Genomic DNA, 23,509 nt, shown 5'->3' on the forward strand with positions numbered 1-23,509 from the left:
TTTCCTTTTCCTACTTCCTGCATGTGAGACATCAGAGCACAGTGGCTGCTTCCTCTCTTGCCTGCCTAATGATACTGAATCCCAAGAACTGCGGTTCCTAAATCTGTCTTCGAGGGTCTCACCCTAGACCTACTGAATCCCTCTCCTGTGGTAGAACCTAAAAATCTGTTTTTAATAATCTGTCCATTTTCAAGCCCTCAGAATGATTCTGAGGATCAGCCTGGTTTAGAAGTCGCTCTTCTATACCACAATTACAATGATTTTTTTAAATTAAAAAATAAATAAATAAAAGCAACTGTCCACCTGATCCCACACACTTGCGGTTCCTTCAACATTTTCTTTCTAAGTGATGAAGACAACAGAACAGCTTCTTCCACTACACCCAAATACCCAGTAATTAGCAGACTAGACCCACAGATTCTTCGCATTCTGAAGCTGTTAAAACAAACACTGTGTGTCTGGTGCAAAGTTTGCTCAGCAGCCCCCATGGTTGTGTGGGCTCCCCATCTAAATGAACAGGGCAAGGCTGCTGATTCCAGGTAAAATGACAAATAAGTCAAAGAGGTCTCAGTCTTCAACTCTGGACTCCATCCAAACTTCAGACCAAGAGGTTTACTACTCTCTTGTTGGCAATACAAATTAATGATACAAAAAACAAAATCACCTGTCATTAGCCAAATTTAATCTAATCATTCCTTGCACTAATAATTTTACTCAAGGCACTTGCACCTCAAACTTGACCTCGCATGCACAAGACATAAACTCATGATGCAGGCCTCATGTGCAAAGGTACTGTGGCGAAACGCAACTCTTTGGAATGTGCTGGGATGAAACGTGAGGATTAAAATCAAAATTAGCAAACAGGACCATGAAGAGAAAAGTCTTTTCATTTTCTGTCCACATACTATTCTGCCCTCACCAGGCCTACGTGAATATGGTCTCAGCTTCAGAAAGGTCTTGACTTTCCTGCTATTCTCCTAGTCTTGCTTTAACACATACTTTTATATTAGAATGCGTTCCAGGAAGCATATGGCAATAGAACTAGGTCAACCATTAACCAAATAACAGGAAACTGCTCTGTAGCGCACACCCTTCAAAAGCTTGCTTATTGAGCTGGCTCTTCTGAGTATGTCCTTCAGTAAAGCTGGAACTAGCAGGAACCACGGGCTTCTTTAATTCTGCAAGGTCACCTCATACCTAGAAGGTTTATGCACGTACTAGACTTTCAATGGTCTAAATCATTCCACTGAAACATTCAGGAACTCAAGTCAAAGGTTTCTGAAAGTGCTTGAGTATCTTCAAAAAATGTGACTATGGTCCCAGTTCCTCTGCTTCATTCTTTCCATTCTGTTACAATGATAGGAAATACTATATACCCATCTTTTTTCCCCCCTCTATTCCTTGAGGCTTCCATGACACCAATTTACCCCATAAAATACATGCCACAATCCATTTAGACTTAATAGGCCAAACAGAGTATTGGAAAAGGATCTGTCTTCCCACATAAAACTACAAATGAGTTTCCTCCAGAGCCATTGGCCTTGCATTGCCGAGTATTCCTGAGTTTGAATTTTTCCTCTCCAAAGTTTCAGACTCAGTTCTACAAAATCTAACTTTACAATGCCCTGAGGAGTCATTCAAGATCATACTAGTAAACTACCAACAATCACACTCTCCTTGGCTTCTTTAACCTAGATTACAGATCTGACATTCTTACTTGCAAAATATTTCATATGGATTGTGGAGCTGAGCAATTTCCTTTGATGAAGAACTTAATCTTAACTCTCATTTTTAAATTAAGATGTCAGTGCCAAACCTCCACATACTGAAGTTGAATGCTGAATGTCTAGTGATATTTGGAATAGCAATCATTGTTTAGAAGACACTAAGAGATATGCTTGACTTCAGAAATCCACATGTATTAGGGAAGATAGTTAGGTGCAATATGACCTTTTAGAAAGAGCTGGATATGATTACCGACTCAACACATGCTTATTAACTATGTACAGCTGCCCCAGGCACTGTACACCATGCTGACGATACAGGTGAATGAGGGAAACCCTGGGCCTGCCTTTCTGTAGCTTCTAGTCTAGTCCCATTCAGTATAATCAGAGACAAACCAGTGGTTGGCCTTTGGAGCTGATTTGGCTAAATTTTAACTAAGGCCTTTTTCGCCTGAAAATAGTCAACAAGGCTTCACTGAGCACCGGCATAAGGAATGGCACCCTGGACTAGGTAAGGGTCAAGTGAAAGAGGCTTGTAAGAGTCATTAACACTGCACGGCCTTTGGGATTCTGGGCACCCAAACATCTCCCATCCACACTATTCTTGGGAACTGTCACATTTTTCTTTTAAAGGAGTTAGTTGTAGAACCACAGTCAAAACACAACAAAACAAAACCCCAAAACGTCATCTAAGAAATTTAATAAATAATCTATTACAAAATGTTCAAGACAGAGCAAACAGAGGTTAAGGTACTTTTCTTCCCCTTTACTGGATTTCGGAGTCCTGTTTCACGGAGGAGCACACCAGCTTTTAAAACTCACCACACTATAAAAGATATTATTGCTCAGCCCCTAAAGACGAGAAGTTAAATGTTTACCAACCCCGCCAGTACAAGTTTCAAGCCTCTACACAGGGTTTTTGTGTGGACTCCAGTGTGTTCTGACTTGTAATCAGAGAGTCACTGTTTAACAGTGCCCTGTCTATAGTAAGTATTTTATAGAAACTTAAGGATGGGAGAGAAGGGAATTAGTATTTTTATGTGGCCACATTATGTCAGGGTCTGCACCAAAAATTTACATTCATGATCTCATTTATTCCCCATAAGAAGCTTACAAAGTGGATTTTTTTTTCCTCCCAGACAAGCGAAGGGAGGATTGGAGATTATTCACTCGAAGTCACATAGCAATTCTCTGGCTCCGAGGTCAATGTTCTTTCCACTACATACCATGTCCCTCACTGCCAAGGTCTTCATGGGCCTCCCAACACTGATAGCAAAGGGTTCCTTCATATGTGGTCTCTGCCAGAGTCAAGTGTTCCTTCCCAGCAGAAGAGCACGATGCTCCCAACACAATCTCCAGGCCCCTGCAGAGGTGGTCCTGTGTTTCTCAGAGTGCCCAAATACTGATGATGAACAAGGTCAGGCCAGTTCCTAAGATACGGAGCAAGATGAACTCAGCGGGTCCTCCTGCCAATTGCCCTTGTTCTTACTCATCCACAGGAGCATGCCAAGGCCTGCCTGGAATGACGCAGGCAAGGGTCACCATGGGTGATCCTATACCCCTCCAGGTTGCTACAAAATAAAAGCTCTGTAGGGAGACAGCCTGGCTCCTTGCAAACCCACCACCATTGTTTCATAGGAATCAAACTTCTTAAAGAGACCATTTGCATCTGTCAATCTCCATGTTAAAACCCAGGAGATGGAAGTAATAAAGCAGAGCCTAAAGGCACAAGGTCTAGCAATCTGTAAACCCGATCCATCTTGGAAGTTAAAGTCCTTACATTTCTGGCTGGCCATTCATTTTAAATCCACAAAGGAACCAAAATACTTTATTTTCCCTTTTACTGAAGATCCGATTACAAACACATTTAAATAGAGACATAGAGATGAATATCATCGTTATGAAAGGCCCAACTCCATGAACAAAAATGTACCCCGACAATCACTCTTTCTACTTAGCAGCTTCACCAGACCAACCTCAGAAAGGCAGGATTGCTGCAACATGGAGCTACTTAACATAAACAAACATAAAGGCCACACTTGGGTTAGGAGATGTGGCTAATTTTAGAAGAGTGTTTCATATCTGAAGAAATGGAGCTTGGACTCCTCACCAGCTTAATGCAAACCTCGCGCCTACGTTTAACCAACTCCACCTCAGCTTTTTCTCAACTATGGAAAACAAGTGGGAAAGCAGATGAAAGAAGGAATTCATTCCTGCGCTGTGAGGTCTTCCCAAACTGTCCAGTTGACACTGAGAGGAATTCAGCTTTTAGGAACATCTGATGCTTGCCAGGTCTCACAGTGTCTCTGCTGATCAGAATCTGAGAGTATTCATTCAAGAGAGGCTGTGAAAAGCCTCCGGACAGGCAGCAGAAACTGAGAGGGCCCCTGGCCATCAAGTGCCACCCTGTGGGTCCCACTCCTGGGAAAGGTCTGGAATACTCCACGCCTTGAATGCACACAGAACACAGTCTCAGATATTAGAAGCAAGTCAGATGCCATGTTCAACGGATACAAGAATCCACTTTTCCAAGAGTCAGTGACTTGCTCTTCTGCTCTCCCTTTAACACAGCTGTGAAGTCCACTGAATGTCCAGCCAAGTGTACTTGTGAATTTCCTCCCCTCTCATGCCAAAGAGAGGACCCAGTTCCAGCCTGGTGGCTTGATGTACTTGCTCATCAGTTTTCAGGTTTCACAAGGGAAAACAATCTCCCCCTTAAATTGGAGAAGCTTTCTTTGCAGGAGGACTAGACAATCCTGATGGCTCTCTCCAGTTACACAGCAATTATGTAATTGCTAAGCTTCTGCAGAATCACTGGAACCACTCTGCTGCCTTCTTCTGACTACAGTTGCAGCACAATGTTCTGGGATGATTGCAGCCTTTGAACAGATGACTGGTCTCAAATCTGAGCACAGACAAGTGTACAATGGGATTCCATCCCAAGCACAAAGATGCTCCTGCTTCACGAAGCCCTTTCTCCTCCTCCTGGTCTGTGCAGCTAACTCTTGCCTTTGCCCACCTTCCATGTGTGCGGAGTGTGGTTCATTCCGTTTATGCAAACAGGTTCCAAAAGAAGCAGGAAAACCAGCTGAGGTTTTGCCATGGACCATGCACAAGGTAATCAGTTAACACATAACATGGAAGCTCCAGAAGAGGACAAGATGCAAGGCGGGCAGGAAGCATCTCTCTAGGCTTCCTGCACTGGCATGAAGTGAGTGCTTCCCTTCCTTCTGCCAGCTCCAATCCTTCATGTTGACATTACACATCCTGTACTGGAGATCCACCCCCATGCTGCTGCTTGCCCAGCTGAATTATCTCCTGCGTCACAGCGGTGGTAACAGAACTGCTGGCTCGGCAGGCCTGACAGCACCATTTCAACGCTTAATGCACTCAGCAACTGGACATATTACCAGTGTGTCGGGGCTGGTCTGTGGCCCTCTCAGCAGCCAAGCAATACTCGACCTAACCTTCTGCTAACCAGATGGTTGGTCTGCCTCTTGGGACCAAACCATTAAACTTTATTTTATTAAATTCTATGAAAATGTGGGGACAGTTTACAGCAGTGTGTCTGGTTCGTGTCCAACAGGGTTGCTAGGATGAAAATGACCTAAAAATAACTGGAAACTCTACTACTTCACACCAACAGAGAACAAGATATTTCAGAGTAAATATTTAAATGAATGATCTGCCAGATTACGTACCCCAGCAGCATGGACTACATGGTTAGCAAATTATATTGCAACTATTTAAAAACAAAGGCACAGAAATGCTCGGCCTCTAAAGAGGGATCCATTTCCCACTGCCTTAAGCCACAGTTCACCATCTCCTGGCCCTAAGCTATTTAAATGTTGCTAGAGACACCATCTCCATCATAATCACTGCAATTAACAAAACAAAGAGCCTAACACAACTGACAGAGAGACCCCCACAGCCCCTGGCTTCGACCACCTAGGCACACCGCGGGCCTGCTAGGTACTCAAAAGGGGCTCAATAATTGTTTTGATGAACAGATGAGTGGGGCACATGTTTCTTAAATAGTCCAACCCTCTATGACATGTTCTTTGCAACTCTATTTCCATCCCACAACTGCTAACTAGGCGTGCAAGGCCGGGCAGCAGACGAATGGCAAGGAGCAAGCCATCTGCACCGGAGGCCTGGATGACCACTAATTGATCACAACAAATGAACTGCAGAGGTGGCAGAGTGCTGGGTGCCTTACATACATTGTGCCCCTTCGCCTTCACCAGACAGAAGGCCATTTGAAAGATAACATGGAGGCTAGGAGCAAATCAGGAGCTAGACTCAAATTAAGCCAATCACTTTTCCTACTGCTTTGTAGTCACAAGTCAGGATCCTACAATTTGTAAAGAACTGAATACTTGTGAAGGTGACACTCCCAAATGTATCTCTAAGTCCCAAGGAAATTGGAAAAGAAAAAAAAAAACAAAAAAACCCTTCCCCCTTCCAGAGCTTTCCAGACCGTCTGGGAAGTCTTAGTTTCAATTCCTATGGTGTCTCGCTGTATTTCTCTGCCAGTTGAGGGCACTCCATACTATTATAACCTCACCACACCCAAAGTTACTCCGCCACCCCTTCAAGTTCTGGGGTCCACCCTTTGAGAACACAAATCTCATTTGAAATCATCCTAAAGATCTGAACTCCAGTAAATAAATACAAGGTCTCTTTTTCTCTCCCCCCTCAAATACCTGTCGACACAGTTTTACAGTGGTGACTATAAAGTTTCTTATAATTAAAAAAAATTTCCACGGACATCTTTGTCTCTGGAAATTCTCAAAATGTAAAAATCAGTAAGTACATAATTCTTCTCGGGTACTCTGCTTTAAAAGGTGAAAAAAAATCACTATACTGTTTTACTAAAGAATCACTTGTCTGTCCCTTCTCTTTGCCGCTAACATCACCACCACCAGGGAGGCCACCAGTGGTCTTCTGACTTGGAGAAGACCAGATTAGGTAAATCCTGTTAGGCCCTATCAACACCACTCCACATTTTGAAATACCATCTACCCTTAAGGCACTCTAAAATTAGCCTCCTTACTTACCCCTGAGATCTCAAAGCATCTGATATTACAGTGCATTAGTAAGACCAAGTGGACATGGACTATTAAAATAAATATTTGCACAGAGAAAACCAAAGCAATGCTAAGCAAAGCCACAGGGCAGTCCTCAAACGGCTCAAAGCTATCTAAATGAGGGAAGCCACAAAGAGGCACCCAACCTTTTTATAAGACAGCATAGCCAGTATTTTCATTGCAGTTAAGTACAATTTTCTTAGACAAGTCGTTTTTGCCAGAATGATGTCAGACAATAGGAACAGTAATAACATCTTCCAAAAAGCTCATCTAGAAATTCACATTGATTAAAAAACTGTTCCCCCCCACAAGACGCCAGGGAATCGTTCTGCAAGGTTGAGATAGGCTTTGTTACCATGTAAATGTACTTGTCAGAGAGGACATGGCATCACCCTCAGGTTGTTCACAAATCCCTACACACACACACACCCCAGATGTGGGGTGCTGGGGGGTCTACACTCAAGTGGGCAATCTAGAATGGGCCCACCTGGGAATGGGCACCAGCCATGAGCACCGTCGCTCATCAGTGAAGGCAGACATGGCACAAAATTAATCAAGCAGGATTCAAGGATGAAATCACTCACATAGGACAAAGCCTTGGGAAAAGATCTTGACCCCAGTCTCTCTGTCCGCAAGGAAGGAAGAAACGATCATTTTTCAAGTAGCTATTATGCGAGAGTGCATGCATATTTTAGTTGATTTTGTACCCTATTTTATTGGGTAGGAAATCATGGGGGCAGAGAAGTGACTTATTCAAGGTCCCACAGCCAGGAAGGGAAAGAGCCAAACTTGACCCCGTTGCTTGTGTAGTGCCAAAGACTGTGCTCCACCAACTGAACACTGCATTCTGAATGAAGACCTCTGCACACAGACCTGCGTGTTCACCCAGAAACACCAAGACCTTTGCAGCCCCAATGTTTCAACAAGAAAAACAAAGCAGTCTCCTGGAGAGAATATAGGTATACAGCTGACCCTTGAAAGGTGGGGGTAGGGGAGCAACTCCCTTCACAGTCAAAAATCTGCATTAACTTGAGTCAGTTCTCGGCTTACAGATTCCCAACCACGGATGAAAAAAACACATATATTTACATATTTACATACATATTATCTATATATTTACACACATATGCCCCCATGTACACAGTAGCCAAGTTCCTAGTTGTTCTTCAGACAGTTCAACTGCATTGAAGTTTAGCCACGGTATGTAAATTTTAAGTGCATTAATTTCCCATACAACGTGCCTGTCAGGAAGGGAAGGCTGCCAAGTGCCAATCTGGCCCAGTGCTTCACTGTATCACACTAACAGGCCCACTTCTGATACAGGTTGTTGTTTGTATTTCCTAGAAATCATGATCTGTTTTGGGGAGATCAACAGTGAAGAGCACCCCCAGCAACGACATGTTCTTTTTCCGCGAGAACACACTGGTGGCAAATGGCATGAGTTTGGAGGGGGACGGGGGTAATATAGCGTAAAAAGCTCTTGCTCCGAGTTCCTCAGACCTTAGTGATCATGTGATAAGGCAGTATCTTAAACACAGATGACTCTCTTTTTCGGTTTAAGACTATGCCTTATAAAGTAAAAGATCTATTCAAATGAATCACATTAAATCCACTGAGCAGATTTCATGTGCTGAGGGAAAAACACAATCTAGCCAATTTTGGATTTTTATGGTTGAAGATTCCCATTTGCTGGCTTATTAATGTTTTTTTCAGTCATATTTGACTCTCGGAAGAACTTTTTCCTGCAGACAACAAGCTATGTAATATGTGTATGGTCATAGACAAATAATAGAGCCACCCTCCTTTACTCTAAAGTGGGGAAAAGATAATAGAGGTGTCAAGAAGAGAAAGGGGACAGCAAGGGACAGCAGGGACACACTGGGAACCTTGGCAATTCACCACAGTTCAGAAGCTGCTTCAGACAAGATCACTAACACTCACCTGTGCTGGGGTCAATTTTGGTAATTGTAGTTGATGTCTAGAAACAGGGTTATGAATATAATTACCATGAAGCAGCAACTGGGCAATCACAACCTAATTAAACCCCCTGACTAGATTATCTTGTTTTCCCCTTAATAATCACATAACATTTAACACTTGCTAATTTCAGGACCTATGGGTGATATTCATTCATATTAACAAGCTACAGCCACCGGTCAGAAAACGAATGGGTGAGGTGCTCACAGTGGAGTCCACCGAGGGGGTAGGGATGAATTTCAGGGCCAGCTGGCATCTGTTCTTCAACACCACTTCACTTCGCTGCCGCCCCAAATTTCTAATTAGAGGCAAAGTCATGGGAGAAGAATGAAGAGAACTTCCACACAAGCTTCTGATACAATTCTGCTTTCCTAAACACTGCTTTCTTTACGTGATCTATACCCATGCTTTTCCACATCACAACGGAATCTCTTTGAAAAGGTGACTTTCCTTTCTTAGCAGTGGAATAGAGGATTATTCCACCGGAACGAAGAACATAAACTTTATACATTTACCTCCCAGGCATGCTCTGAGTTTTCCTTTCCTGCTCCACCTCTGGAATTGAGTGTATTCTCAAATTCAATGTCTTATTCCCAATTGAATGTCACTGCAGGCATGCAAAGACACAACACCCAATTTACCTTCACTTTTTGCAAAGTCCCTGAGGGTAGCTTGGGTAGATTTCTCTCCCGAGGACCGCTTTTTGAGACAGGCTGGTCTGAGGGAGAGTATCTTAGAAGGCTAAGCATCGCTGAGTAGAGTCTCAGTTAATGCTACCTAAGATAGAGTGGAATTCCCATTACTCTTATATTAGAAATCCCACCTGGAGAACTGCATGCTTCCATATAGTTCAATTTTACTCTCTCCAACTACGGACTTATTTTTTCCCGATCCTTTTCCCCATACCAAAGGAAACAATGGCTTTGATAGATTTGATAGATAATATGAATGACAGGTATAAATGAGTGACTCTGTGGCCCCCTCTTGTGCACTTTACACACGGGACACATGCTTATCCTCCTGCAATGACTAGGGTATGAGGCTGTCTGGGGACAGATCACCTGAACAGCTCCATACCAAAATTAAGACTTTATAAAACCACCACTAGTTGCTTCGAGGTTCAAGAGTCTAGTCAGTAATTAATGCCCAATTCCCTGCCTTACAGAAAAGCTACTGTCCTGAATATCGCAGGGATATTTGGACCTGTTCCATCTCCCTTAGAACAGCTTGTTACTCTATTAAGGGCATTTGTGGTCATCCATGAACAGCAGCTTCCTTACTGTACTGTGATATTTCAGGGAGAGGCAAATAGAACGAAAGCATTCATCATGTCTCCATGATCTAAATAGAGCAAATGGTGATCACTGAAGAGAGTGGGGGACACTAGATAGAACCCAGCCTTTGAAGAGTATCTGCACTATATTCCCAAAATGACCATTAGACAGTGGCACTAATTTTCAAGTACGTCTGTATGGCTTTTGAAAAACTTTCTCATGCTTACAGTCACCACAGCAGGTACAGGGCACTGAGACTTTGAAAAGGGGCCCTAAGAAGGCAAAAAGTAAGACACTTCTCTACTTAAAAAAAAAAGTCATACTGCGTATCCTTCTGCCATCACAGACAGGTACTTGTTTTAAATACCAATGCGTATAACTATTGTATTTTCCACTACTGAGCTTGACACAGTACAACTGAAAAACATTCTTAATTTCCTCCTACCTGGTCTCTTGCTTCCCCTCACCCCCTACCATATCCTCTGTGACTTAGAAGAACACATAGCGGGTACTCTTCAGTTAAACACAGTTTGGCAAGCTATTGCAGTAAGTTATATCTCTCATATTAACTAATACATTACAATTAATTTTTCATTATGCTCAGATTTCCTTCCAGAATACCAGGTTATATTCCTGGCATAAGTAACTGGAAGAGATAAACCATCAAGAACATAAGCTATTAGCATACTAAGTAATAACCACGGCCAGTTCCTACCAGCCGAGAGCCAGGAAGTAAGCCCCTCATTCCCCCTTCCCGTGAATCCTGGCTTCCCCATCTCATTGCTCCATGACCTTGGGTGAATTACCTCCCCAAACCTCAGTTTTTCTCCACCATATGAACAGTCCTTGATTCATATTAAATGTTAAACAAACATTACCTAGTATTCACATGAACCATGAGTCACTCCAGGAGGGAAACAGCATTTTGTCGAAGGTCTACATGGCACTCCCCCTCTGAAGAGGAGTTGGGAGAATTTTGTGATGAAGCAATATTTATTCTCCTTACAGATGGTATTCTTACCCAATGTCAAGACAGACAATATTCAATTGACAGCAAAAAGGAGAGAGGCTCTTGCAGCTGAGCTGTGATGGTCAAATGAAAACGCTCTTTTCCATATAGATCCTCTTCCCAATTATCATTACTAAATAATCATCAAGTCTTCTGAGAAGATCACTTAAGACAGAAACCACTTAAGAAAAGTTTCTGGGTGATCAGTAATTGGTATTGAAATATTTACACAACCTATAGCTGGTTTCTATAGATCATCTTCGGTCTTTAATTCAGTGTTCAAAAATGTTTACCCCACACAAGGTCCTCCCCCAGATCAGGTCCAATCTGGGCTGAGTGACTGATGTTCAATCGCTGACTACTTGGTCACAACACAGAGGGATGATGTAATTAGGGATTAGAATAGCTAAACATTCGGGACCACAGTGGCCTTATTCTGGATATTAAAATGCCAGGGTTGGATTGACAGACCAGCCTGTGACGCCTGGCTGAGGCGAATGGCTTAATTCCAAGCTGGACACCAGGTAATAAGCATGCCTTGGTTCTTCATTTCTTGTAACACCCAGAGCGCGTAGGTGGAGAAGCTCTATGGATGACTTTAGAGAGGACTATCACATTTTCTGCCCATTAATAATGCAACTATCTACTGCAGTACTCTGGTCTCTATGCTGTTCATTTTCCAGGAAAATCTCCACCTAGGCCTACTTACCCCGTTCCCTTCAAGTTTCCATCTGTCCTTTATCAGCAAGGCTGTTATTTGTAACCCCTACCACATAAATTGTCTTCCAAACCCAATTCTATTTTTCACAATAAGAACTGACCAGAGAATGTGGGTCTGAGCACTGGTCTTCATATTTCACATGCAATAGGTACCAAATTACAAGGTCTTTTTCCACTGGCTTTATTGTTTTCTTAAAAGCAATGCCTCTTCTTCTTCCTGGAGGCTCTTCCCAGTGGACAGACCTCTTCTGTTTTGACCCGTCAATCATTCCCCTGCCTGTCTTCTTTTCCTTCTTCCATCCAAGCAGTCTCTCTTTCCCAGCAAATTTCCCCCCCACGTAATTACGGAAATGCTTTAGCCTACTTTTCTGTTAGCTTAACAACCCTGTCTATTTTCTACTTGTGCTGATGCTACTGTTTGCTTTTCTGACGGGCTAATCCGTGTATCCTTTCAAGGCCTAACTTCCCCTACCATGATAGCAGCTGGAGCTCTAATTCACAGGTGCCTTCCAAAGCTTTTCATTAGCAATAGAAATGAGATGGTTTATAAGCCCATTTCTTAGTCTGCAGGTGAGTATTGGAGCCTTTGTGCAGCAAACATCTTTCAAGTATCCCATATTGTGCCACTGCCCAATTATTTTGAGTAATAAGTACAATGTTATAGGCACATTTGTAGTGTTAAAGGGAGAATGTTCCCTCAGAGGGAATCAGCTTCAGCTCCACCTCCCCCGCCCTGCCGCCCCCCCCAACCCCTGCCTCTGGCACTTCCCAGCGCAAGAGAAGCACTGGGCTGACATGAGCAAAACTGAATAATAACTTTACTCTCTTAAATCTGAACAGGTAAAAAAAAATAATTCCAAAATTTGAAGGCCTTAGCTCATGTTCTGGTTCAACTGGCCAGGCGAGGGCTTAGGGACTGAGGTTGGCCTTCCCCAGCTGGGCTCTGTGGCAGCTAAGCCTCTCCACAAATCCTGGGCTTAATTACTTCTGACACAGTTGTCTCGCCTGGGCTTCCCAGCTTCTTTTGTGCTCAAACCAATCTGAATTCAAAGGTAAGTCCTTGCTTACTCATCTTGGTCAAATGCTTAATTTCCTACTAAGTGATCCTAAAACATTTAAACCAGGATCCATTGATTCCTAATAGAATTTTCCTAATAGAATCTTTCCTTGCATGGTCTTTGTTAAAAGTCTGCTCGAAAGCCCAGCAAAATAACTTTCTGAAATAAGCAGTCTTCATCTGCAGAATTTATTTTTTGAGCAAACAAGTACCTACCAACCTTCCTTTCACCCCCAAGAGCAGGCTCTGCTCTTTGAATGAAGTTGAGGGTTAAGATGTGCACAGGCACAGAAGCATTTTATTAATATCCAGAAGCAACATGTGATGGACTGAACAAGCAAACACATGAAAGCAAGAAAATCAATACCTAAATACCCATGACCTGGCACAAAAAGAAACCTTCCATCCAAGAATAACTCAAGAAAAAAATGTCTCTAGCTAGGAATTAGGCAAGAATGCTTTGAAGACACCAAGTAATCTGCTCACCAGAATTAAAAGACAATGCATTTGCAGGGGACCAAGAGGGTACCCTCTGGCACCACACCCACTCTACCTACCCCTTGTCTTCCCAAACCCTGAAAAAACCAACTTTGTGCTGCAGTCACACATCCAAAGTGTAAAAATCTTATGTATTCTTCAACTGCTGAAGACAAGAGTCCTTAGAAAGTAGAAACATTTTATGACAGTACTTCCAAGCAGAAAGTATAAATCCAAAGCACTTCCAATTGACTTTCCATTTATCAGTGTGTGCAGTTCTCAAGATGCAGAGTTCAAGGGGACAAAAGATTCACCAGAGCCTCCTAGTCAATTGCAAATGCAATCTAAATTCATAAAAGTCCGTTTTCCCTCACTTGGAAACTTCTCCTCCAGGGCCTTATAAATCCAGGAGACAGTTCCATTTAGGATTATCTTCTCTCCAATGACCACCACCCCCTCCCACTTTTCCCCCCCTTCAGTACTGGCATGCAAACCATGCTGTTTTAACTTCTTTCCTGTTCTCCCAGTTCTTCTGGAACATTTTATTTTCGACAGTCAACTCATTTGGAGGAGTGCCACACTGAGGTTCAACTGTTTATAGCGTTAACCGTGTTTCTGCCAGAAGTTCACATCCAGCACTATCTTCTCCAGAATGCCTCCTGGTTGAGGAATTTATGCTTTAGTTTGGAAGAAGCTTAGAGAATGTGGAAACTTCCACACATCACTGTTCTTCACAAAATTACTTTCCCTTGTCCAAGAGAAATCAGCAATGGAAACCCATTTTCCCTTCTTAAAGTACTGACCCATTTCTCTCTCATCGTTAACTATCGCTTATGTGGTTAAAATGTCATTTTAAGGGTGACTTCCTGTATCATGGGGAATGGGAAACAGCTAGCCATTGGTCTGCAAGAAAGAATGGGGCTCCTGGAAGACACATGGAAGGCAAATTTTTAGAGGAGTTCAGAACACTGGAAAACCAGCAGGAATTGGTTTTGAGTGGATTTCACTCTCTTGAACATTCATCAGTACTACAAAATGGCATCTCTGAAAGAAGCCAATTTAAGTCTGTACCATGTTGCAAAACAGACCCTCAGAATCCAATTGTGGGCACTTTTATAAGTTGCAGCTGACCTAGACAAACTTCCAAAGAAGGGCATTTGGAAAGGACTCCCAAGCCCTGGGTAACAGAACTACAGAGGAGAGGAAGATTTTGAAAAGCATAGCTACAAACTCAGTAGCTAAAACCTGACCACAAGTGACATGAACGAAATTGGTCTCTGGAGTGTCATTTCTCTGAATGAAACCATGCTCAGCCCAGGGTTCCCCAATGTGTTAAACTCAACTACCACTAACTCAACTGTCCCACTAATGTATGATCAGTGTCTTGAGCTGATATTTCACAAATCACAGGCACTGGGGCAACAGAAAGGATACCAGGCTGGGAGTCAGCTGACCTGAGTTCTAGGCCTGGCTTTGTTACAGCTGCACTTTCTGATCTTGGGCAAGTCACTTCAAGTCTTGGTGCCAGTTTCCTCTTCAGTACAATGCAGGAGGAAGGGGAGATTTGAAGTCGATGATCTCTTTAAGGCATAAAACAACCAGCTTCTCAGTTAGAAGTTCTGACTGATAAAAACTAAATACTTAATACCCATCATTTACAGTGCACCTCTCCGTCCACTTTTAATGACTTTTTGTGTTGATTTCTGCTTTGAAAGTAAGATCTTTATCCATCACCCCAAAATCTCCGCTTTATCTTGGTGCTCCCTGAAGTTCTTTCATATTACAATAAATGCCTCTTTTCTTTCCTTATTTTTTTTAAGCAACCTTCCCCAAACTCAGAGTTGTGACTGGTGCTATTAAAAGAGCTTAGAACTTCCCATTTCCTTGCTAGGGCTAAAATTAAACTGTCCATTCCTTAGGGCCCAACATAACATCTGCCAGATGTCTTGGCATATCACACAAGAAGAGGAATTTTCTTCAAGCACTATCTCCTCTCCTCTCCATTTTCTCATAATCAATTCATAGGTCACCAGCTAATGTTTCTCTGAAAGCCACCAGCTTCATAAGCACGTGACCCTCACCAAAGACACGTGCTTTCACTCACACACTCACAGATGCTTATTCCCCCCCCCCCCCCCCGATTTTTAGACATAGACTCTGGAAATATTTCCCGCCCGTCCCCCAACTTCTTTGGAATTTCCTTAGTTCCTCTGTACGAATCGACCAGTTAGACACTCCTGTCAGATCCTTTGCAACCTGAGTTCATTATTTACATATTTCCTCATTTGTGAGTGTGGCTTTGTGAAACAGCACCTCTGTTCTTTGGTCATCAACTTGAAACATTCAATAGAGCTCTGGCAATGCTGTCCCATGAGGCAGTGAATGAACTACAGGCCTGATAAAGGCACACACCACAAAGAAGATAAGTAAGGTTACCTTAACCAAAAAAAAACCCCTCAACACCAGGAATGAGTTCAAGATAGACTAGACCCTATTAAACTTTATCACACAGAAAACACAACTCTTTCCCAAGGCAACTTTACCATTCTTTTCTTTCAGGAAAACTGACCACGAGTACTCTGAAGTCATTAGTAGAGCTGGATTGCTTTTCAAACCCTATTGTCTTCTGGGAGACTCATTAGGAAGATTTTATACATCTATATATAAAAAGTTTATTTACTTTGCATCTAAAAGTTGTCTCAAACTCCAAAGAGGGAAAAACAAATCCTGAGGGAATGTGATCAATGAATTAGATGGACATAAATCTGAGAGATATTATGAACCACAAAGTTCCAACAAGAATCTTTTCTTAATGCAAGTGTATGTCATAGCTCACACGTTTCTCCAGAGTGATTTTTCTTGGTGGTGTATTAAAGCAATGGCAAAAAATTGCCTGATAAGCCTCATCAACTTGATGTCTCAAAAACAAAAAGGATCTCTGAGCTTTGAGATCACATGAAAATGTTCAACTTGACACTTCTTATTTCTACCATAATGGTTTATCCATGAGATTCGCCCAATTTCAAATGTATATGTCTAGAAAAACACAAGAAGCCATGTCTTTAGTGTTATGGTACTTCCCATATTGATAGGGGGACAAGAGATGGGACGGGCCTGTTAGGTAACAAGTTAGAACATATTCTTAAACTCTGAAAGGCCTCTTAGACACTTAATTCTTTCCCTCCGGAAAGCTCACCTCTTTGAGACCTGTCTATAAAGACACCAAAACATTTGGTTGCACAGTCAAACAATGTGGTGAGTCAAAATGCTGGACTGACAATCAGTTTATCAGGTTCCCACCCTCCACCCCACAATGAAGTCAGTCAGTCAGCCGTTGTCCTGGTATCAACAACAAAAAAGATATTAGGGAAGTTTGCATCAAGATCAGTGTACAACATATTTAAATTTACATAAACACATCTGCTAAATTAGATGCAAAATTTTCTGGTAATTACTTTCCCAAATAACTCCTTATCCCCTTGCATTTGAACTTCTGAGTTTGAACATGTAGCATCCCCACATGCATTAGCAAATAAAACAGTGAGGACATTCCACTTAGGAGTATCGGGCATCAAAAGATAACATTCAAAAATTAATAATAAAAGGTATGATTCCAAGTCAGATTTTTAAAGTGCTCTTGGAAAGGCCTAGGTTTTGAATAAAGAAGCAGCGATCTGAAGAGAAGTATTTTTAAATGAGCACACACATCAAGTGAAAATCTTGAAAACCATACATCTTCATCTGCAAAAACAGGGTTTTACTTCATTGACCAGGGACAATTACCAGCTAAAGAACCATGTGTCTCCCCCTCTCCTTTCACACCCCTCAGAAGAACAATAACCCTCAATTAATGACACAACAGTTTGGTTTGAAAAATGTGATGTTGTCATATACAGCATTGTGCATTTGCTGAATGACACTGCTACCAGCTACTCAACAGAATATAATTGCATCTGGAATCTGAAACCACTTCAATATGCACAAAAATACTGTAGACATAAGGAAGTTTACAAAAAAATCTGACACACAGAAAAATCTGACACATAATGAGAAAGCAAAGCAAGAAAAAAGCTGGTATAAGTCGCTCACCAATGTGTTCCTTGTTTCTGTTGAAGCTGGTACCTCTCTGTGTTTCTCCTTAGTTGAAAACAAGGTCTAATCAGCCTTCTTACAATATATTAATTGGTTCTGAATGTCCTTCAAGTTTTCATTCCACCATGGAGCCCTCCTCACCTATCTTCAACAGTCCATCTAAAATTCTTCCAACATCTTCCCTCATCCTCAAGATGGCTACCTTACCTAATGGAAAAGCAACATCTTCATGATTGGCTTTTATAAAATCCTCAAGCATTTCAGGATTTAGTTCTTTACTTGGATCGATTACATACATTCTCTAGAACTAATCTGTGAAGAATTCCAATCAATGTTGTGTGGACTGAGGTAGGACTGGGTTCTTTCTTCCCACCACCCTCACAAAATGTCTTCCTGTAAGACTAATAAATTCCTCCCAATTAAAAAGGTGAAGATACCTGGACGTAGGTTTTTCTCAACTGACATAAGATTTCTTAAAAATTTGTTTCCATAGTGACATTCTCAATAAGATATTTGATATTTGTGAAGACTTACAGTACTTGAGAACAGAAAAATAGCAGAATGGAAAGGAAGGGGAAAACAAAGGAACTAAAAGAAGGCCAAATACACAAATGGAACAACCTGAAGAGAAATGTAGACCCTGGAGAAACTGGTGTCAGTCAGAGTTCCTCTGAGATCTTGGAGGATTTGTTGTTGGTTTTTGTTTTCTTTCCCAGAGATCAACCCAAAGCAGACAATAAAGTCTTGCAATGCATCAAAACATGATGATAACCAAGCCCCAGAACTCCAGAGTCTCAGCTTAGGACCACCACCATCTTCACAATGAGGAAATGGCATTTCCTCGTGACTTTCAGGAGACTTGGAGCAGCTGAAAGTTGTGTGAAGACCTCAGTGGAAATTGTTTAAGGTTTTGCCTTGCCTTTCCTGAAAGAGGTCAAAAGCCTTCAGGTCCACTCACAAGGGGAAAAAAAAAATTCCAAAAGTTTACTTTAAAATGGAAACAAACATCTCAATAACTTGTGAAAGCACTCCTTTGGTGGGAGAAAAATCTGAGCAGCCCTTAAAAGCCCCTCATTTCCTTGCATAATGAATAGACAGTGAGGAACCACAAGATTCCCCCCAGGAAAGGGAGAAGGAGTAGGCAGGCAAGCCTCCTCCTCCAGCCATCACCAACAGAGCTTCAAAATGGAGACATCCATAATTTTATAAACACTTCTCATCTCAGCTTTGTCTCCTGGAAACCCGCTCTCCTCCATTTTCTGGTGGAGTTACAACATGACACAGGCTTACCTGACTCAGTTCCCAGCTCCCAACCAAACTAGTCACTTCCTCCAAAGCCTGCAAGCCACCTCCAGAAACAAAACCAAAGCAAACCAAACAGCCAACACAGACACTCAGACACAGCCCCCCAGAACCCTGGGAGGAAGCCCCAACTGGTTGGTCTTTTCCCATCCCAGGCGCGTGCTTAAAAATGAAACTTTTTTTTTTTGGTAGGGGAGGAATATAAAAGGAACTCCAGGCAGCCTCCCTCCCTCTCTGTAGGTTAGAAGCTACAATGAAAAGAAAATGAGGGTTCCTTCAGGAATGGTGAAAAGCCTGGAGAATGAACGTGAGAAGGAGCTTTGTGTTTTGGAGTCTGGACTGGAACCAAAGCAGACAGCTTGCAAATGGAGGACAGGGAGATAAAGAAAGGGAAAGAGAGGGGCTGCTCCAATGGGGGGCGGCTGCGGCTTCTCCTCGTGCCTGGAAGGAGGGCAGACCCCTGGGAACTGCACCAGGAGACGACCCCTAGGCCCCTTGCCTTCTTTCCTCCCTTCCTCAGAAGAGAGCCAAGCGTGTGTAATGGCTTCTCCTCTCCAGAAACCGTTGTCCTCTTCCACCAGACGCTTCTGAACCCACAGCCTGGAGACAGCTCCTCAGCTGCTCCTGGACCTGCGCTCCCCCCACCCGGCCCGCGCCCCCCGCCTCTGTCCTCACCAGCAGCACCAGCAGCAGCAGCAGCACCAGCAGCAGCAGCAGCCGCCACCCCCGACACATCCCGACCCCGCATCCCAACTTCGGAGACAGAGAGAGAGGGAGAGAGCCAAATACCTGAGGAAGAGGGGGGTGCCAATCCGCACGGCTTTGCCATCGGGCTGGGGACAGGCAGACAGAGAGGGGGAAAGGAAGGAGAGGGACAGAGAAAGAAAGAGGTCAACCGGCTCAGGTCGGGGCGGCTCAGAGCGCTCCCTCCTCGGCCCCTCGCTCGCTCCCTCTGGCTCTCCGCTGAGGTCTCCTCGCCTCCCGCCCTCCGCCCCCCTCTCTGTCCCTACTCCTGTCCCCACGCTTGAAGCATTGGTCCTAAGCCTCTAGCTCTCTTCTCACTCATCTTTCATTTTCTCTTCTCTCCATAGAACTACACGAAATTAATTAAGCCACAGCGCTCCACTCCCCCCAGCAGAAGGAGCAGCCAGCAGGAAAAGCACAGCCACCTCACTGCCCCTGCTACCACCACCACCTTCTCCACCTCTTCCTCCTCCTCTTCCTCCCTCGCTTCTCCTCCTCCTCTTCCTCCTCCCCCTCCCTTTCTCCCTCCTCCCCCTCCTCCTCCTCTGCTCGCTGGCTTCTTCTCTTCCAACAGCCAGTCCAGGCAGGGGACTTCCTCTCCTCCAGCTCCACCAACCCTCCTCGGCCGAATGAATGAGCGCGTTTGTGCGTCCACCACCCCGCGCTCTCCTGCTCGGGGCACTCGGACCACCCCGAGGTGACTGTTAATTGCAGTAACTTACAGAAGAAGCGTCCCGGCGCCGGGAGGTGTTTCGGGTGCTCCAGCCCCACCGCCTCCTTATCCTCTTTCTCTTTCTCCTCTTCCTGCTCGGGTTATTGTTGTGGAAGTTGTTTGGGAGTCTCATGTGCTTCTGCCGGGTCTCAGCAATGGAGGATCGCCATCTTCCCTGCCTTCCTCGGCTCCTCAGACTCGCTGCAGCTGCAGATGACCTGAGATATCCGTCTCTCTCTCCCTCTCCCTCTCTCCCTCCCTCCCTCTCCCTCTCACTCTCTCCCCTCTCTCTCCTCTTCTCTCTCCTCTCCTCCCTCTCCCTTGCGCGCGCTCTCTCTCTCCCTCCCTCTGTGTCTCTCTCTGAATAATGAGAAACCAGAGGGAGAGAGAAAGCAAGACTGAAAGAGAGAAGGAAGACAATCTTCTCCTGCCACACAAAACGCTGGAGCACCAGGGGGTGCGCGAAGCCTTTCTAATAACAACAACAACGTGCAGGAGAAAGGAAGAAAAAAGAAAGAAAGAAACGAGGAAAGGGCTTGGGGATAGAAGGGAAGAATTATCCAAGAGCTGGAGAAGAGCAGAAGCTGGAGGAGATGCTGAGGCTGCGGTTGCTGTCCCCCCTCCCCGCTGAACCCCAGAAGGAGGCAAGGTGGTTGCAAAGTTAAGGCTGGGACATTGTCTTTGTCACTCAGAGCAACACAGAGCCAGGCCAGTGAGATGCAAGAGGAGGAGGTGGCGGCAGTAGAGGAGGAGGAGGAGGAGGAAGAGGAGGAGAAGGAGGCAAAGGAGGAGGAGAAGGGGTAGAGGGAGATGAGATGAATAAAGACCTGCGGAGAAGGCGGTGCGTGGAGCGCAGCGGCCCGGCAGAGACGTGCGCGCTCGCGTCCCGGAGGCGCCCGGCCGCCCAGGCCGGCAGAGGAAGCCCCCAGTGAGGACCCTGACCCGCAGCGCATAGCGCTCCCACCATCAGCCCTGCCCCAGGCGCCGAGCCCCAGCCCCAGAGAGTCCCTCACACGCATCCATCTAGAGGCCAATCTTTGCAAAGAACAGATATGGGGAACTAGAGGTTGCAAGTCTAAATCCAGATCAACCACGTGGGGCTTTTTAATCCCTTTCCAGCTTGCGGTGTATCTCCAGTGAAAAGCTCAAATTGTCCTTTACTGGCACGTATTTTGAAGTTTTCTCCCCCGAAATAAAGGCTCATTGTGCATTTTCTTTCTTTTCTGATATGGAAAGGGGTGTGGGGAGGGAGGGAACCACCCATCATTCCGAGCCTCGGAACCACCACTTTCTTTTCCTAACTTGCGAAATGTTTTGACGGCGCACCAAAAGGAAAAAAAAAAAAGGCGTACTTAAATAACTTTGCACCCTCCAGCCCGGTGTTGTTTGCACTTTCTGGCCGATCATCTAAAGGTTCGGAAAGTAACAATCAGCGCTCCCAATGATAAGGCGTCATGGTGTTGAAGACGAGAGCCAAGATGAAGCTTTCACACCTTGAATTTTTATTTAGTGTAATTTCCCCCAAATCGTTCTTACCTGTCCGTTTTGCCAAGGTGTGGGGATGCCTCCACTCACACTAGTTCGAACATTTCCTAAGGCTTTAATTTGATTGGGGGTGGGGGAGGGCGATCAGGGGTTGCCTATAGTATAAAAATCAATACAGCCAGTCAGGACCAATTGAAGTTCAAGGGCATGGGTTGGTTGTACCATTTCTATTTCTCGCATCCTCGAGTTGAACATCAACAGCCTCCGGAGAGAGAAACGCGCAGCGCGTATTCTGGAGACCTTAATTAAAGTTTCTTTTGTCCGCGTCTGAATTGGGGGATGTTGCTGGATTCCTTTGCATTGGGGAGCGCGCATCCGCTGGAGAAGGCGCGGTGTTGAGGATCCAAGGCAAGATTGCCCTCTTTAATACTCCCTTCCCCTTCCAAACAATCCAAGAAGATACACCCGTAAACCCATACAGTAAAGGGGAAGGAGACGCGCGCCGAGTTGGTTTCCTTCGGATAGTGGGATTTCACAAACAGATCTGAATCCTCTTTTTCCAAGATATTCCCCAAACGTTTATTCTGGGGTAGAATCTCTCACTCGGAGGCACGATGTCACCCCCCTCGGAGTCAACACTTCCTGCCCTTTTCTCCTCCCACTCACACTGAAAAGCTTCGGAGCCCTAAAAGGGTGTTGATGGCGGGGGTGATAAATAAATAAATAAATGACACTCTACGCGTGCGGTGGAGAAGAAAGGAGGGGGGAGAAGAATGGCCAGGAAAGGGAAGAGAAAAACTGGGGAGAGAAAAACAAGGAGAAGAAACCAGAGGCGAGAGGGACACGGGAGTCAAAAGAAAGAGAAAAGAAAGGAGAGTGGAGGACGCTCGGGCTGTTCAGTGTTCAGAACTGACACGATCCTGGCTTTGTGCAGAACTGGAAAGACTCTCCCAGGTGCCTGGAGGGACTTGGGGAAGTCCTTCTGCCCCGAGCTCCTCCCCCACGGGACCCCAGGGGTGTCTGAGCGCTGGCCTCCGTTCCCCCATAAATTCCTCGTGGCAAAGAGAGGAAACGCGCCAGGTCTCCGCAGCCCCTTTCAGTGCCCCGGCTGATAATTTACCTCTTTGTCTTTAATAAAAAGCTGACTTCTTATGTCAAGCTCTGCACCGGGAAAATAACAATCGTATTTCAGGTTGAAAGCTCCTATTACTGCTGGGTTTTGGAGGCTGTGATAAAATCTTCATCGACGTGGAGGTACCTTCTGGGTTGGCTCGGGTCGGAAATCCTAAGATGGGGGCCGCCCTTCCCCGGGGGCAGGGGCGTGGGGAACCAGGCAGTGGGGAGGGAGGAAGGAGCGGCGAGGTCAGAGGAAACCCGAGGCTCTCGGGGCACCGTAGGGCTTCCCGCAGTCGGGGAATGAGCCCTGGGGAGGAGCCTTTCGCGAAAACGTGAGCGCGCCCCAACAAGCCTCAGACCTCATAAACCCTCTTGGCAAAGACCCGGGAGGCGGCTGGCGGACCGACTGCGGTGAACTCCAGAAATTAACCTGCGCTACAATTAAACGGGCTGTCGCCCTTCCACACTCACCTCGAGCGACCGAAATAGAGAGCTCCCGAACCGGCCGCGGGGGACCTGGCTCCTCCCTCCTGTCCCAGGAGGAGAGGACAAAAAGGGGAGATGGACTTGGGGATGGCCCCGCCCTTCAAACGCTCCAATCCTTAGAAACCAAACCTCCTTTCCAAGCCTCCTAGTCTAGAAGGGACAAAGGCGGTGAGGAGATCCAAAGACCGGTGGAGAGATAGGTGGCTTTCGGGCTTTTCCCGAGTGTGTCGGGAGGGAGGTAAGA

At 44.8% G+C, this 23,509-nt stretch overlaps 1 protein-coding gene across 14 annotated transcripts in view; it reads right to left on the minus strand.

Moving 5' to 3' along the window:
• Window positions 1–23,297, minus strand: part of ZNF462 (zinc finger protein 462) — a 139,749-nt gene extending 116,452 nt beyond the window's left edge. For 6 of the 14 annotated variants that reach the window (XR_005083558.2, XR_005083560.2, XM_037152654.2 and 3 more), the window contains exon 1: window positions 17,418–19,344. The gene's annotated coding sequence lies outside the window, so the exon portion shown is untranslated. The other 8 variants (XM_037152644.2, XM_053656268.1, XM_037152646.2 and 5 more) reach the window with 8 other exon arrangements.
• Between the last annotated feature and the right edge of the window lie 212 nt (window positions 23,298–23,509).

This window comes from Artibeus jamaicensis, unplaced genomic scaffold (assembly GCF_021234435.1).
Source record: "Artibeus jamaicensis isolate MK-2021 breed Jamaican fruit bat unplaced genomic scaffold, CSHL_Jam_final scaffold_1964, whole genome shotgun sequence".
NCBI lineage: Eukaryota > Metazoa > Chordata > Mammalia > Chiroptera > Phyllostomidae > Artibeus > Artibeus jamaicensis.